Raw genomic sequence first — 14,170 nt, 5'->3', positions numbered from 1 at the left:
ACGCATGGTGCACAGATACACATGCAGGCAAAACACCCATACACATTAAAAAATATCCATAAACAAACAAATGTTGCTCTCTGACCTCTACACACTTGTGCCTGTGCTTGCACACCCACAAGCATGGACACACACAACAGATTAAGTAAAAATAAGAAAAGATTTTCAATAGTAATCCCTTATACTGATTGAACATTTCATGTACCATAACCCTTTTAAATCTAATTTGTTTATTATGGTCTTTTTGTTGAGTAGGGACTGTCACCCCTGTTTTACAGGATTACAATTTTAAGCAAGATGACAAAGTCAGATGTGTTAACATTCTGTCTAAGCTCTGCCCCTCAGTTACCTGGCAAAAGCCAAGTAAGCTCCGCCCCACACAGGTGTGCCTAACTCACTGTAAAAGGGCCTGCTTGCCTCCCTGTCCCTCTCTTCGATCTTTGATCTCTTACTTTCTCTTCCTTTCCCTTCCCCCCTCCCTCCCCAGTCCCTTCCCCCCTCTCAACGTGCTCATGGCTGGCCTCTACTTCTACTTCTCTACTTTCTCCTCTCCTCTCCTCTCCTCTCCTCTCCTCTCCTCTCCTCTCCTCTCCTCTCCTCTCCTCTCCTCTCCTCTCCTCTCCTCTCCTCTCCTCTCCTCTCCTCTCCTCTCTCTTCTTCTTCTTCTTCTTCTTCTTCTTCTTCTTCTTCTTCTTCTTCTTCTTCTTCTTCTTCTTCTTCTTCTTCTTCTTCTTCTTCTCCTTCTCCTTCTCCTCCTCCTCCTCCTCCTCCTCCTCCTCCTCCTCCTTCTCTCTCTCTCTCTCTCTTTCTCTCTCTTTCTCTCTCTCTCTCTCTCTCTCTCTCTCTCTCTCTCTCTCTCTCTGCCTTTCTCTGCCTCTACTACCATCTTAACTTCCCTCCCCATGCCCTTAATAAACCCTATACTATACCTTCATGTGGCTGGTCCCTCAGAGGGAAGGGATGCCTCAGCATGGGCCACAGAGGCACCCCCTCCCTCCATACTTGACTACACCTCTTTTTATAAACATCAAGATGTGCTGGAACAGGGTTCAGTGACATGAAATCCATGTGGTATCCTGGCATGTGTCCTTTGTGGAGACCAGGCTTTTAACAAGGGCAGGGACAGGGCACTGAATGTAGCTCAGAGGACAGAGTACCCAATTTAGCCGACCCAAGGCTCAATCAGTCCCTCAGCACCCCATACTGGGGGTTACACACCTGCAATTCCAGCCTGGGGAGGTAGAGGCAGGAGGAGTTAGAAGAGGTCACTCTTAACTATACAGAGTTTGAGGTCAGCCTGGGCTATATGAGTCTGTCTCGAAGGAACAAAAGAAAATAAGAAAAAAAAAAAAAAGGCCAAAACAAATAAACAAAACAGAGCAGAGACAATGCCTCTTAACAGCTCCCAAGTGAAGAGCCTCTCAGAAATCTAACGATGCAGAAAAAGCAATGAGGCTGGCAATGGCACAGCCGCTCGGAGGCTGCTCGTTCACTGAGCCAGGCAGCAGGAGTGTGCTGGCCCAGTGAGCATCAAGAACGGCTCCTGACAGCCATGCCTTCATCAAGACAAGGTGCGGGATCACAGCCCGGGGGGAAGAGGGGATGCGGGGTCCAAGGGGATGCAGGGCTCAGTGGGGAACTCAGGGCCTAGAGGGTAGCATATGTAGGGCCTAGGGCAGAATGCAGGGCCCAGGAAGGGAGGACTCAGGGTTTAGAGGAGGACTCAGGGCCTAGGTGGGATCCAGAGCCCAGGTGGGAGAGATGCAGAAAGGATGCAGGGCCCAAGGGAGGAAGACTCTGAGTCTGGGTGGGGGACAATGCAGGGTTCATGGATAATATAGAGCCCAGGGACAACACTGTGATAAAGCCCCCCCCCCTTTCATTTCTCTCAAATCTAGTCTAGATTTCTTTTTTTGTTTGTTTGTTTTTGTTTTTGTTTTTGTTTTTCCAGACAGGGTTTCTCTGTGTAGTCCTGGCTGTCCTGGAACTCACTTTGTAGACCAGGCTGGCCTCGAACTCAGAAATCCGCCTGTCTCTGCCTCCCAAGTGCTGGGATTAAAGGCATGCGCCACCACCGCCCGGCTAGTCTAGATTTCTAAGAATATAGACACAGCCCCTCTTCCTCACTCCAGGAAGAGAAGCTCATCACTTTCCAGAGGGCAGTGGGGTACAGGCAGTAGGCCCCAAACCCAGGCACTGTCCCCCAGGAGTCTGGTTACTAATTACCACAGAGATGACCTTGGAAGGAGGAGCCAGACAGACTTTCATCCACTGTCCTGGGTTTCTAGGCAAGTCATTTATCGTAAATATTTTATATCTGTGAAATAAGAAAAATAACAGCCGCCGGGCGGTGGTGGCGCACGCCTTTAATCCCAGCACTTGGGAGGCAGAGACAGGCGGATTTCTGAGTTCGAGGCCAGCCTGGTCTACAAAGTGAGTTCCAGGACAGCCAGGACTACACAGAGAAACCCTGTCTCAAAAAACCAAAAAAAAAAAAAAAAAAAAAAAAAAGAAAAGAAAAATAACAGCCCTACCTCATAGTTACATTATTATTACTACTATTTGATTTTTGTTTTGTTTTTGAGAGAAGGTCTCATTATGTAGCTCGGACTGGCCTGGAACTCGATGTAGATCAGGCTTACCTTAAACTCATACAGATCTCAAGTGATAGAACTAAAGGTGTGCACTGGCAAGTCTGGCCCGGCTACATTTAAGGAAACCACAGCTCTGGTGAAGGGTGATGGCTCATGAAGCCACACATTCCTGTTGGAAATGGGTTGGAGAGGAATTTGTGGCCAACTCTCTAGAGTTTATCTGTTTTTGACTACCAATGATGCTCTGAGTTTTTATTTATTTACTTACTTACTTTAGAGGCAGGATCTTATGCGATAGCCCAGGTTGGCTTAGAATTTACTACTTTGTAGCTCAGTCTAGAACCCAACTCATGGCAATTTGCCACCTCTTCAAGCTAAGAGTTCTTGGTTCTGCACCAAGATCTGTTCCAACTGCTTGCTCAGGTGAGGGCTATCCCAGAGCCTGCCCTTTCCGTATTTTTGTTATGTTTTTTGACTCTTAAGGAGGAACAGACTATAATGTAGTCCTAGAGTCCTATAGTGCAGGTTTGGGCTGTTAAGGGAGGAGCTTCCTGTTTCCGTTTTTTTTTTTTTTTTTTTTTTTTTTTTTTTTTTTTTTATGAGTGTTTATGGCTATTGCCACACACTGGCTGGTCTCTGCCCCTCACAAAGGTTCAGAAAGGCATTTCTGCAGAAAAGGCTGTGGCTTGCAGTCATGCTTGCAACCTGATTAGAACGATGCAGCCATATACTTACTTATCCACAGAGCAAGGAGAGCAGGACGCACTTACTCCATACGCTGGCCTGGTGAAGTCCTGGGTTGGAGTCCTGGTTCGGCCATCCCTGGGAGAATTTGGCAAGTTCTTTGATTTTGTAGAGTCGGCATTGAATGAGAATGACATTTTATAACTCGTTCTGAAGCCTAAATGTAAAAAGATCTAGGCACCTAGTAGGTGTTCAGCTAATGTTAATCCCCTTTTTCAAACCCTTTTGGTTGCGTGGAATGTTGACCTGAACAGGCTTCTACACTCAAAGAACCAGGAGACTTTTGACCCCTAGCAAACTGCTGCTGGCTAGTCAGGGCAGCTTGACTCACTATCACTGTCTCTAAGGCTGAGAAGGAAGTTTCCAGCTGTCAATTACCAGCTCCTCCCACATCCTCAGTCTGCTTATCAGAGCCTCTGCACCGGGTGCAGAGTTCAGTGGTTGCTGAGGAGGCTGGCCCTTGCAGGCCTTACAGGTTTTATTCCAGTCAGGGGACCAGGACTAGGAGAGCCCCAGTGCTAAGCTGGAGATGTTTTCCTAAAGTCGTTCCTGAACAGCACCTACAACGGTCCAGCAACTCGTCTGTGAAGTGTCTATTTCACTTGTAGCTCTCCATCCCAAGTACAAGTCTCAGATGCTCCTTACCTTTCTTCTGTGTTTTCTTTTTTCTCTTTTCTTTTTGTTTTCTCTCTCCTTTCTTTCTTTCTTTCTTTCTTTCTTTCTTTCTTTCTTTCTTTCTTTCTCTTTCTTTCGACACTGGGTTTCTCTGTGTAATGGCCCTGCCTGTTTTGAAATTCACTCTGGAGACCAGGCTTGCCTCAGACTCACAAGGATCCACTGCCTCTGCTTCACAAGTGCTGATATTAAAGACATGAGCCACCACCGTCTGGCTTTTTTTTTTTTTTTCTTGTTACATTTCTTAAAACTAGAGTTGAGATATGTAACTATTGTTACATATTGATTGAACCAGGGCTTGTGCATGCTCAGCATACCCTCCACCCCATGCCAGTCAAAATACACCTTTTCTTTCTTACTTTTTTTTTTTTTTTTTAAAGATATATTTATCATGTATACAATGTTCTGCCTGCATGGCCAGAAGAGAGCATCAGGCGCCATTAGAGATGGTTGTGAGCCACCATGTGGTTGCTAGGAATTGAACTCAGGACCTCTGGAAGAGCAGCCAGTGCTCTTAACCGTGGAGCCATCTCTCCATCTCCAAAATATACCTTTTCCTAAAAAAAAAAAAAAAAAAAAAAAAAAAAAAAAAAAAAAAAAGCAAGCAAGCAAGCAAGCAAGCAAGCACATTCAGGACAGACAAGATGGTTCAGTGGGTAAAAGACCTTGCCACTGTTAGACCTAAAGATCCAAAACCAGGGGACACGCTCCCACAGAAACACCCACAGATGGGATTTGCTGCAGTAACATGAGGTTTATTGATGATAAGATGATAACCAGTGCACTGGGGTTCTCTTGCATGCAGGCAAGAAGAACCCCGATCTAAAGCTAAGGGCAGTTTATATATCATTTTCACAGAATTCACAAGGACAGTTAATACTTCTGAAACAATAACCATAAAGGATTTCAACAGGATTTCAAACAGCCATTCCCAGGCCCGGTTTCTAAGTAACTCAAAGTTGCACCTATCTTTAAAACAAAGAGGGTCAGTTTAAGTGGCTTCTGTTTACCCAGGTGTACTGTGTTAAGGGCTCATCTCCCTGATAAGCTCTTATCTTGGGCCCTTCTTCCTGGAATGTTTGAGTCTTTGGAATGTGCTCTTCTCTGGATGTGCCTTGAGGGTAGCTAATATTTGAGTGTAAACCGAAACTCACACTTAAGAATCTTTTAATTTTAAATTCAAGCTGAGACCTGAAATTACATTCTTACACCACCGAGCCTGAAGCCCTGATTGAGTTTGATCCCCGATTCCACACGGTGGAAAGGCAGACTGACTCTTACAAGTTGTCCTCCTCCAACTTCCACATGTGTGCTGTCAAATACATGTGTGTTCTCTCTGAAATAAGTAAGTCCACGTTCATTTGCACTTACTATTCTTTTTTCAGTTCCTTCTTTTTATTAACTCATACACAACTACTTGTCTTCTGGTTTGTTGAAGCAGTAAGTCAGACAACACTTGCCACAGTAGCGCCTGTCAGAGTGACTACCCAAAAAACTCCAGCACCACACTCATCAGAAGAACATGCTCAACGAAGTCAGCTGATTCTGCCATTTTCATCCTCCTTAGAGTATTTCAGCACAGCCAACTTAACCTTCTTCCTCTTATGCTTATTCTTCTTGGGCGTGGTGTAAGACTTCTTCTTTTTCTAAGCATCACCATGAAGTCTCAACACAAGATGAAGGGTAGACTCCTTCTGAATGTTGCAGTCAAAGTACACCCACCTTCCAGCTGCTTGCCAGCAAAGATCAGCCTCTGCTGATCAGGAGGAATTCTTTCCTTGTCCTGAATCTTGGTCTTTACATTTTCTATAGTGTCTGAGGGTTCAGCCTCGAGTGTGATGGTCTTCCCCTTAAGGGTCTTCACAAAACTCTGCATCATGGCAGCGGTTCCACCCCAGGGTGGCCTCACACTTGCTTTGTAGCTGAGGATGTCTTTGAACTCCTGACCCTCCTGATTTCACCTCCAATGTGCTGTGTGTGGTGCTCAAAACTGAACCCGGGGCTTCCTGCATGTTAGGCAAGCCCTCTACCACCTGAGCCCCTTAGAGCTTTGATATTATCAACGTAGGGAACTCGTTTACGGGTATCGTATATACACAATCCTCTTAGAAAGCTAGCGCTCAGGTCTCTATTCCCCAGATGAAAAGCTGAGGCTAGCTCCATAATGCTGGCAGTGGAGGGTCTGGCCTGGGTGGGAGAGCAATGTTTACCCATTAAACTAAGTAAGCCTTACCCTTCTGTGGACACTGAGTGTGTGTGTGTGTGTGTGAGAGAGAGAGAGAGAGAGACAGAGACAGAGACAGAGACAGAGACAGAGACAGAGACAGAGACACAGAGAGACTTGGCAAAGACTGGCCTTCAAGGTTGATATATGGCTGGGGCTGACCTTGAACTCCTGATTTTTTTGCCTCTGCCTCTTGAGTGCAGAGATTTCAGGTGTGTACCTCTAATCTAGATTGCCACCATATCTGGTCCTGGTCACTGAGTTTCCTGTCATCTTTAAAGGATCTTGGAGCCCCTCCAAGTCTCAGTTCTTTAGTAAATCTGTTTTGACTCTGGAAAAAATCAAAACCAAAACCCAAAATGATCTCATTCAAATCAAAAGGGGCACCTAGGGGTTTGGTTGAGAATGTATCCTAGCCAACTATAATGCTGGTCTTTCATACCACTCTGAGGTGTGGGGACTGACTGGAACAGAGCACCCAGAAACTCATCCCATGCTAGTGTGGAGAATGGGAGGGTATCCTGCCTGAGGGAGCATGGCAGACTGTGCCCTTAACTCTTCTTGGCATCTTCTCTCTTGGTAACACACTTTCCAATTGCCGTAGGGGCCTTAGGTTCTACACATCTGTAGTTACTTTCTGTGCTGGGCACACCTCTATGAAACAGTCCCCTCAGTAAGCCCGTCAAATTAGTCAGTTTAAAGGTGTCGGGGGCCCTTTTACTATTTTGCATAAGAAAAATGTACACACTGGGCAGTGGTGGCGCACGCCTTTAATCCCAGCACTTGGGAGGCAGAGGCAGGCGGATTTCTGAGTTCGAGGCCAGCCTGGTCTACAGAGTGAGTTCCTGGACAGCCAGGGCTATACAGAGAAACCCTGTCTTGGAAAAAAAAAAAAAAAAAGAAAAAAGAAAAGTGTACGCACTATTCATTATTGAAAAAGTCTGTGAAGTGACTCTTGCGAGACAGAGCAGAAAGGAAGTGGGGTTTAAGAGCAGAACCAGATCAGGGCCAGCTGCCGTGGTAGTCCGGAGATAAGAACAGCAGCTTGGTAGGCTGAAGTGGCTGACTGTGAAGTGATAAGGGTCAGCAGACACGATGTTTTCACGTGTGCCTTTTGGCCCCTTGACCTTTTAAATTATGCACATGTATAATTTTGCAAAAAAAAAAAAAAAAAAAAAAAAAAAAGTTAGCTCTCCATCAAAGTCGCTGTCACACCAGGTGGAGCTGATCAGCTTTGACCTGCAGTCTGGAGCCAGTGATAAACAACAGGACACTAGGAACCTCTCACTGGGGGCTAGACACTGAGCGAAGGCTTCACATTTATTAGCTTATTAATCTTCCCAATAAATCTGTGAGTAATGCTACCGTGCCCATTTTACAAATGAGGATATGAAAGCACCATCAGATTAAGTCACTGCACGGGGACCTGAACTCAGGTGCTTCAAGTCGACAGTTTGAGCTCTGAATGTTAAACTGTTCTTTTTCTGTTAGATTTTTTTTTTAAAGATTTATTTTATTTATGAGTACACTGTAGTTGTCTTCAGACACACCAGAAGAGGGCATCAGATTCTCTTACAGATGGTTGTAGGTCACCATGTGGTTGCTGGGAATTGAACTCAGGACCTCTGGAAGAGCAGCCAATGCTCTAAACCGCTGAACCATCTCTCCAGCCCTTATGTTAGATTTTTATTTATCTACTTGTGGGAAATGGAAAATTGTTTGTTCTGCACGACATTTTTCCTTCTCGCCTATGTTACTGTTTTCATAGGAAACCCCCGTATTTAGATCTCAGGATATGGGAGCTGAAGCCTCTAGTGATGGTCTTGAAAATAAGTCCCGTAGACCCAATTATGTCCAGGTGGCTTTCCTGTTAACGTCACATTTTTTTCTCTCATCATGGCTGGAGAGTGAATTAAGGCCTCCAGTCACACAGGCACGTGTTCTACCCAAGGCATCTCCCCAGTGCTAGCCATCACGATGGGCTTTTCTCCCACGATGTTCCTCGGGTGAACAGTGAGTTCACAGTGCTACGGCCCTGTCCCTTAGAGACCATCAGACGGTTTCTGTAGAACAAACACAGGTGTGGGCGGGCTGGGTAAACTGCTCAAAGCCACAAAGTCAGGGAGCTACAGGAGTTGGGATTGCAGTCCAAACAAGCAGAGTTCAGAGTCTGTGCCCTGCTGGACAGCTCTGTGATGCCAAGGCTAACTCAGTTACTCCCAGAGGCCCGCTGAACACACTTCTCTCTGCTCCCTACTCTCTGGGTTTCAATGTAGAACAGTAAGGACCTGTTGGTACAAACAGAAGTTCAAGGATTCGTTTGAGCTTGGGTGCCAGTGAGAACAGGTGCCGGAAACGGTCAGTGGATAGGCCCAAACTTGACAAGAGTTTGTCAAGAGTTCAACAAGAGTTTGCTTGGAAAGGTAGGGCTGCCACTGGATTCCTCTTTCAGGTCAAGCCCCTTTGCCGAGCATTATCTAAAGGGCCATGGGCATAGGTCTCTGTGTCTGAAAACCTCAGGTTTCTGGTTAGAAAAAAAGAACTCAAGTACTGAGAACTGTCTATAAGGACGTGTGGAGCGTTAGAGCCAGCATGAGACCCAGGTCAAAGTAAGCAAAGAGAGTTTTTCTACTTCACATACTTGACTATGACACACATCTTTAAAAATGAGCTATGTGGCTGGGTGTGCTGGCGCATGCCTTTAGTTCCAGCATTCAGGAGGCAGAAGCAGGTGGATCTCTGGGAGTTTGACAGTCTGGTTTACAGAGTGAGTTCCAGGACAGGCAGCCAGGGCTACATGGAGAAACCCTGTTTCAAAAAATAAAATAAAATAAAAATAAAAATAAAATAAAATAATAAATTAAAAAATTGCCTTTTTTTTTTTTTTTTTTTTTTTTTTTTTTTTTTTTTTTAAAGACGGAGTCTCACATAACCTAGGTTGTCCCCAAACTTACTATGTAACAGAGTGTAGTTTTGTAGTGTTTGGGTTCCTACTGTGATAAAACACCATTGGGAGGCAACTTGGGGAGGAGTTGATTTTGTCTTACATTTCTGGATAACAGTCTATTAATGAGTGAAGTCAGACAGGAAGCTAAGTAGAGAAGCAATCTGGAGGCAGGAACTGAAGCGGAGGCCACGAAGGAGTGCTAATTGCTGGCTTGCTCAGCCTGCTGTCTTATAGGAACAGGGCCACCCAGGGGTGGCATCACCCACAGTGAGCTGGGTCCTTCACCACCAATAAAGAAAATTCATCACAGGTTGCCCACAGGCCAATATAGTAGGGTCATTTTCTCAATTGAGGGTCCCTCTTTCAAAATGAACCTGGCTTGTGTCAAGTTGACATAAAAGCTATAGCCAGTGGTGGTGGTGCATGCCTTTAATCCCAACACTTGGGAGGCAGATTTCTGAGTTCAAGGCCAGCCTGGTCTACAGAGTGAGTCCAGGACAGCCAGGGCTACACAGAGAAACCCTGTCTCGAAAAACAAAACAAAAACAAAAACAAAAACAAAAAAAAACAAAAAACAAAAAACAAAACAAAACAAAAAAACAACAACAACAAAAAGCTATAACCAGCACAGAGGATGGTCTTGAACTTGTGACCCTGCTGCCATTCTCTCTGGTGCTGGGATTATAAGCATACACTGCCACATCCAGTGTTTTTAAACGTTTTTTTAAAGTGAACATTATTGGGCAGTAACAGGTATTTCACAGCTGGTCTTTACTTAGCTCCTAGAGAGGAAGACATTTTAGAGTACTGAATGCCTTTGAAGTCTACTGACATCTAGTGAGGCTGAATTGACACCTGACAAGAAGACAAGCCCATTTCTTAACTACCACCAGCATGTGGGTAAGCCTTGTTTGATTTGCTCATGCTTACTGTAGCTGGTGCACCAGGACTTAAGTCTGCAATTCTGCTATTTATTCCTGTGATAAGAGGTAAGTAAAATTTTATACAAAATTTACCTGTACTTCCAACTTTACCCACTCCAAAGGAGTGGTGGCCAGGTGGCTGGAGAGGCAATTCATGCTGTGTTGCTTTGGGAGTGTGGGAGGAGCTTCTCTTTTTAAAGCTGGGGGTATTGCCATATGGCCCTGGATAGCCCAGCACTCACGATAATGATTAGGGTGGCTGGAAATTTGCAGTGTTCCTTCCGCCTCTGCCTCCCTAGTGCTAGAATTACAGGTGTGCCACCCTGCCTGGCAAGCGGCTGAATCTTAACTCAGTCTGTCACATGTAGGTGAAAGACTGTACTAAAACAAAGTTTTGTGACCATCGAGTCTGAGAAACACTAAATGGCAAGATTCCCAGTCTCTTCGGGGACTTTAATCCACACCCAGACAGGGAGGTGAATTACACACAAGGCTAATCATATCTTAATCAGGTTATGCCCCAGCTCTGGCCAGTTTAAAGGCTGAAAATAACTAAGACTGCCCTGGCCTCCAGAACTCCAGAACAGCTGAGTCTTGAACAAGCTAAACTGGGAAAGGGCAGAGGTAACCCTGAGGAATCCCAGGCAAGACCTGACACCGGAGACAGCAGATCTAAGTTTAAGACTGGCAGCTTTCCAACCCGGCTCTAGTGTATGCAGCATAGGAAGGCACTTCCTGGGTAACCAGCAACCCATGACCTTTCCAGAATGAAAGACATTATCACAAAGTCACGTAGTATGACTTCAGACTAACCTTATGAACCTTAGTTGGTTGTATCAGCTTCTTTGCAGAAGGCCAGACATGCTTCGCAAACCATTGGTAAATTCCAACTGTCACTTAAAGTTGGTTAACTCAAGACTTACTATTTATGTACATGAGTGTTTTGCTTGCATGTAAGTGCAACATGTATGTACATGCTGGTGCCCACAAGACACCCCTGGAGCTGGAGTAATGAACAGTTCTGAGCTGCCATGTGGCTTCTGGGAAACAAACTTGGGTCTTCTGCCAGGGCAGCAGCACTCTTAACCTTACCTGAGCCATTGAACTCAAAATCACTTCTAATCTATAGAACATCTTCAGGATCCTCGGCTTCACTGGCTGCTTTGCATAAGAAGTGAGATACGGGAGCTGGAGAAATGGCTCAGTGGTTAAGAGCACTGACTGCTCTTCCAGAGGTCCGGAGTTCAATTCCCAGCAACCACATGGTGGCTCACAACCATCTGCAATTAGATCTGATGCCCTCTTCTGTCTTGCCTGAAGACAACTACAGTGTACTCATATATGTAAAATAAATAAAATCTTTAAAAAAAAAAAAAAAAAAAGAAGTGAGATACGGCAGCTATGTGTTCTGGACGGGGCTGGTTTATGACAGCAATGTTAACTCCCATTACCATCCAGAAACTTGGGTGATAATTGGGCTTTTCAGAGGTTTAGATATTTTTCTTTAAGTTACACTTTTTAAGAATTTTATTATTGTGTTGCCTGATTTATGCATGTGCACCACATGCAGTGCTCACAGGTCAGAAGGATTTAGATTCTCTGGCACTGGAGTTACGAATGAACTACCATGTGGGTACTCGGAACTGAACCTGGGTCCTCTACAAGAACAAGTGCTTTTAACTGCTTAGCTATCTCTCCAGCTTCTAAAGTTGATTTTAAGAAAGCAAGCAAGCAAGCGAGCAAGCGAGCAAGCGAGCAAGCGAGCAAGCGAGCAAGCGAGCAAGCGAGCAAGCGAGCAAGCGAGCAAGCGAGCAAGCGAGCAAGCGAGCAAGCAAACACACAAAAAACTATGCCAGGTGATGGTGGTGTATGCTTTAATTCCAGCAGCACTTGGGAGGCAGAGCTCCGAGTTTGGGGCTAGTCTGGTCTAGTTTCTCTGTGTAGCTCTGGCTGTTAGCTCACTGTAGACCAGACTGGCCTCAAAGTCAAGAGATCTGCCTGCCTCCCAAGGGCTGCTGGGATTAAAGGTATGTGCTGGCTAGAAAATCATTTTTAATTATGTGTGTGCGTGTGCACAGGTGCAGGTGCCTACAAAGGTCAGAGGTATAGATTCCCCTAGAGCTGTGAGTCACCTGATTTGGGTGCTGGGAATTGAACTCAGGTCCTCTGGAAGAGCATTGTGTACTCTGCTGGAGCCAAACCTCCAGCCCTAAAGTTCATTTTAAATAAAAGGATCCCAAAGCTAAACTACTTAATGTGTAAGATAGACATAACACAGAAGACCTACCTCCCTTCATTCCTTCACACTCCTGAGGCATGGTCCCATAAGGGTATTTTTTTGGAGATAGTGTCTCAAGTAGCCATTGAACTTGCTATGTAGCTAAGGAAGAACTTGAACTTCCAATTCTCGGGCCTCCACTCTCTCTCTCTCTCTCTTTTTTTTTTTTTTTTTTTGGTTTTTTTGAGACAGGGTTTCTGTGTAGTCCTGGCTGTCCTGGAACTCACTCTTGTAGACCAGGCTGGCCTCAAACTCAGAAATCCACCTGCCTCTGCCTCCCAAGTGCTGGGATCAAAGGCGTGCGCCACCACTGCCCGGCTGGGCCTCCACTCTCTTAAGTGCTTATATTATAGGCCATTACCAGGCCTAGGATGTCATTTTTTATGCCAGTGGTACCTGGGATTGAATCTAGGGTCTCTGGCATGACAGGAGAGTGCTATGCAATCTACATCCCCAGCCCCTGAAGTGACTCTTTACACTCTGCTTATAGGGCTCCGTTTTCCCCACCTTCCTAGTCCAATTACTCCAAAGCATGTATGTGTGTGTGTCTCTCTCTCTATATATATATATCATACAAACATCTTTATACTCAAAACTTCTCTTCTACCTCTACCATGCCTAACACATGGGGCTCGATTTCTTACTTGGGTGTACAAAACCATTTACAATCAGAAGTAAAGCTACTTTTCCAAGGCAGGTATGGTAGCTCAGATCTGTAATCACAGCACTCAAGAGAACACTGTAAGTTTGAGACCTCCTGGTCTCCAGTAAGCTCCAGATTAGCCATAGCTATATAGTAAGACCACATAGAACAATCAGCCCCCACCCTGATACCCTTTCCAGGCTCTGCTACACCCAAGTCTCCCAATTTTAATACATTTTCTTTGTTCCCCTAGCAGTTGGGAGTCTTTGAAAGGGCTCCTCCCTAAAATGAATGACTTCCACCTATAAAGCTTTAACCTCCAAGGCTTAGCTGGGATGGATGTTAGGAGTTTTATGCTGCAGCTCAGACAAACCTGGGGCTCTGGACCCTCCTGTTTCCACCCTGAGTGCTGGGATTTCAGAAACATTCTATCCTGTATGGCAAAAAATCTTAATGGTGTCTAGCTATTTCCTAAACTTGTCTTTTCTTTCCTGAGCTCCTTTAGGAGCGTCAGTTCATTTTTATTTCTTTGAGACAGTCTCATTATGTGGCCCTGGCTGTCTTGAAACTCACTTTGTAGACCAGGCTGGCCAACTCAAGAGCTCTGTGTGCCTCTGCCTCTGTGATTAAAGGTGTGCCACCACACACACCTATTGCTGTATTACTCTCTCAACACAACACTCTAGTTTTGCTTATGTTTGCATATCCCAAAGACAGTGATATGGCCTCTACTGCCTTCTACCAGTATAGAGATTATGGAGGACATGGTCTCCTGTACAAATGCTATAATAATCAGTGTGATAAGCTGGGTGTAGTGGCACAGGACTTTAATCCTAGCGCTCTGGAGGCAGAGAAGCAGGTGGATTCCTGAGTCTGAGGCCAGCCTAACCTAAATTAACAACAGCTAGGCTACACAGAGAAACCCTGCCTTGGAAAAAAAAATCACCGTGGAGTTGGATAGTGGTAATGGCAGCAGCAGCGGCAATGATTAGGCCTTTGATCCCACTGCTCTGGAGGCAGGAGCTGACACAAGAACAGAATGGGGCACGGACTCCGGAAACAGCGCACATGTGTATTACCAGTGTTGGTGTCACACTTAGGCTCTTCAGTGACACTACAGTGACCCACTCACCAGGACAGTA

The 14,170-nt window shown here is 45.3% G+C and overlaps 1 pseudogene; it reads right to left on the bottom strand.

Annotated features, from left to right (window-relative positions):
* Positions 1–4,765: 4,765 nt before the first annotated feature.
* Positions 4,766–5,940, bottom strand: LOC117714756 (ubiquitin-ribosomal protein eS31 fusion protein pseudogene; annotated as a pseudogene).
* Positions 5,941–14,170: the final 8,230 nt, after the last annotated feature.

This window comes from Arvicanthis niloticus, chromosome 1, assembly GCF_011762505.2.
Source record: "Arvicanthis niloticus isolate mArvNil1 chromosome 1, mArvNil1.pat.X, whole genome shotgun sequence".
Classification (NCBI taxonomy): domain Eukaryota; kingdom Metazoa; phylum Chordata; class Mammalia; order Rodentia; family Muridae; genus Arvicanthis; species Arvicanthis niloticus.
This window is presented reverse-complemented; position numbering and strand designations above follow the sequence as displayed.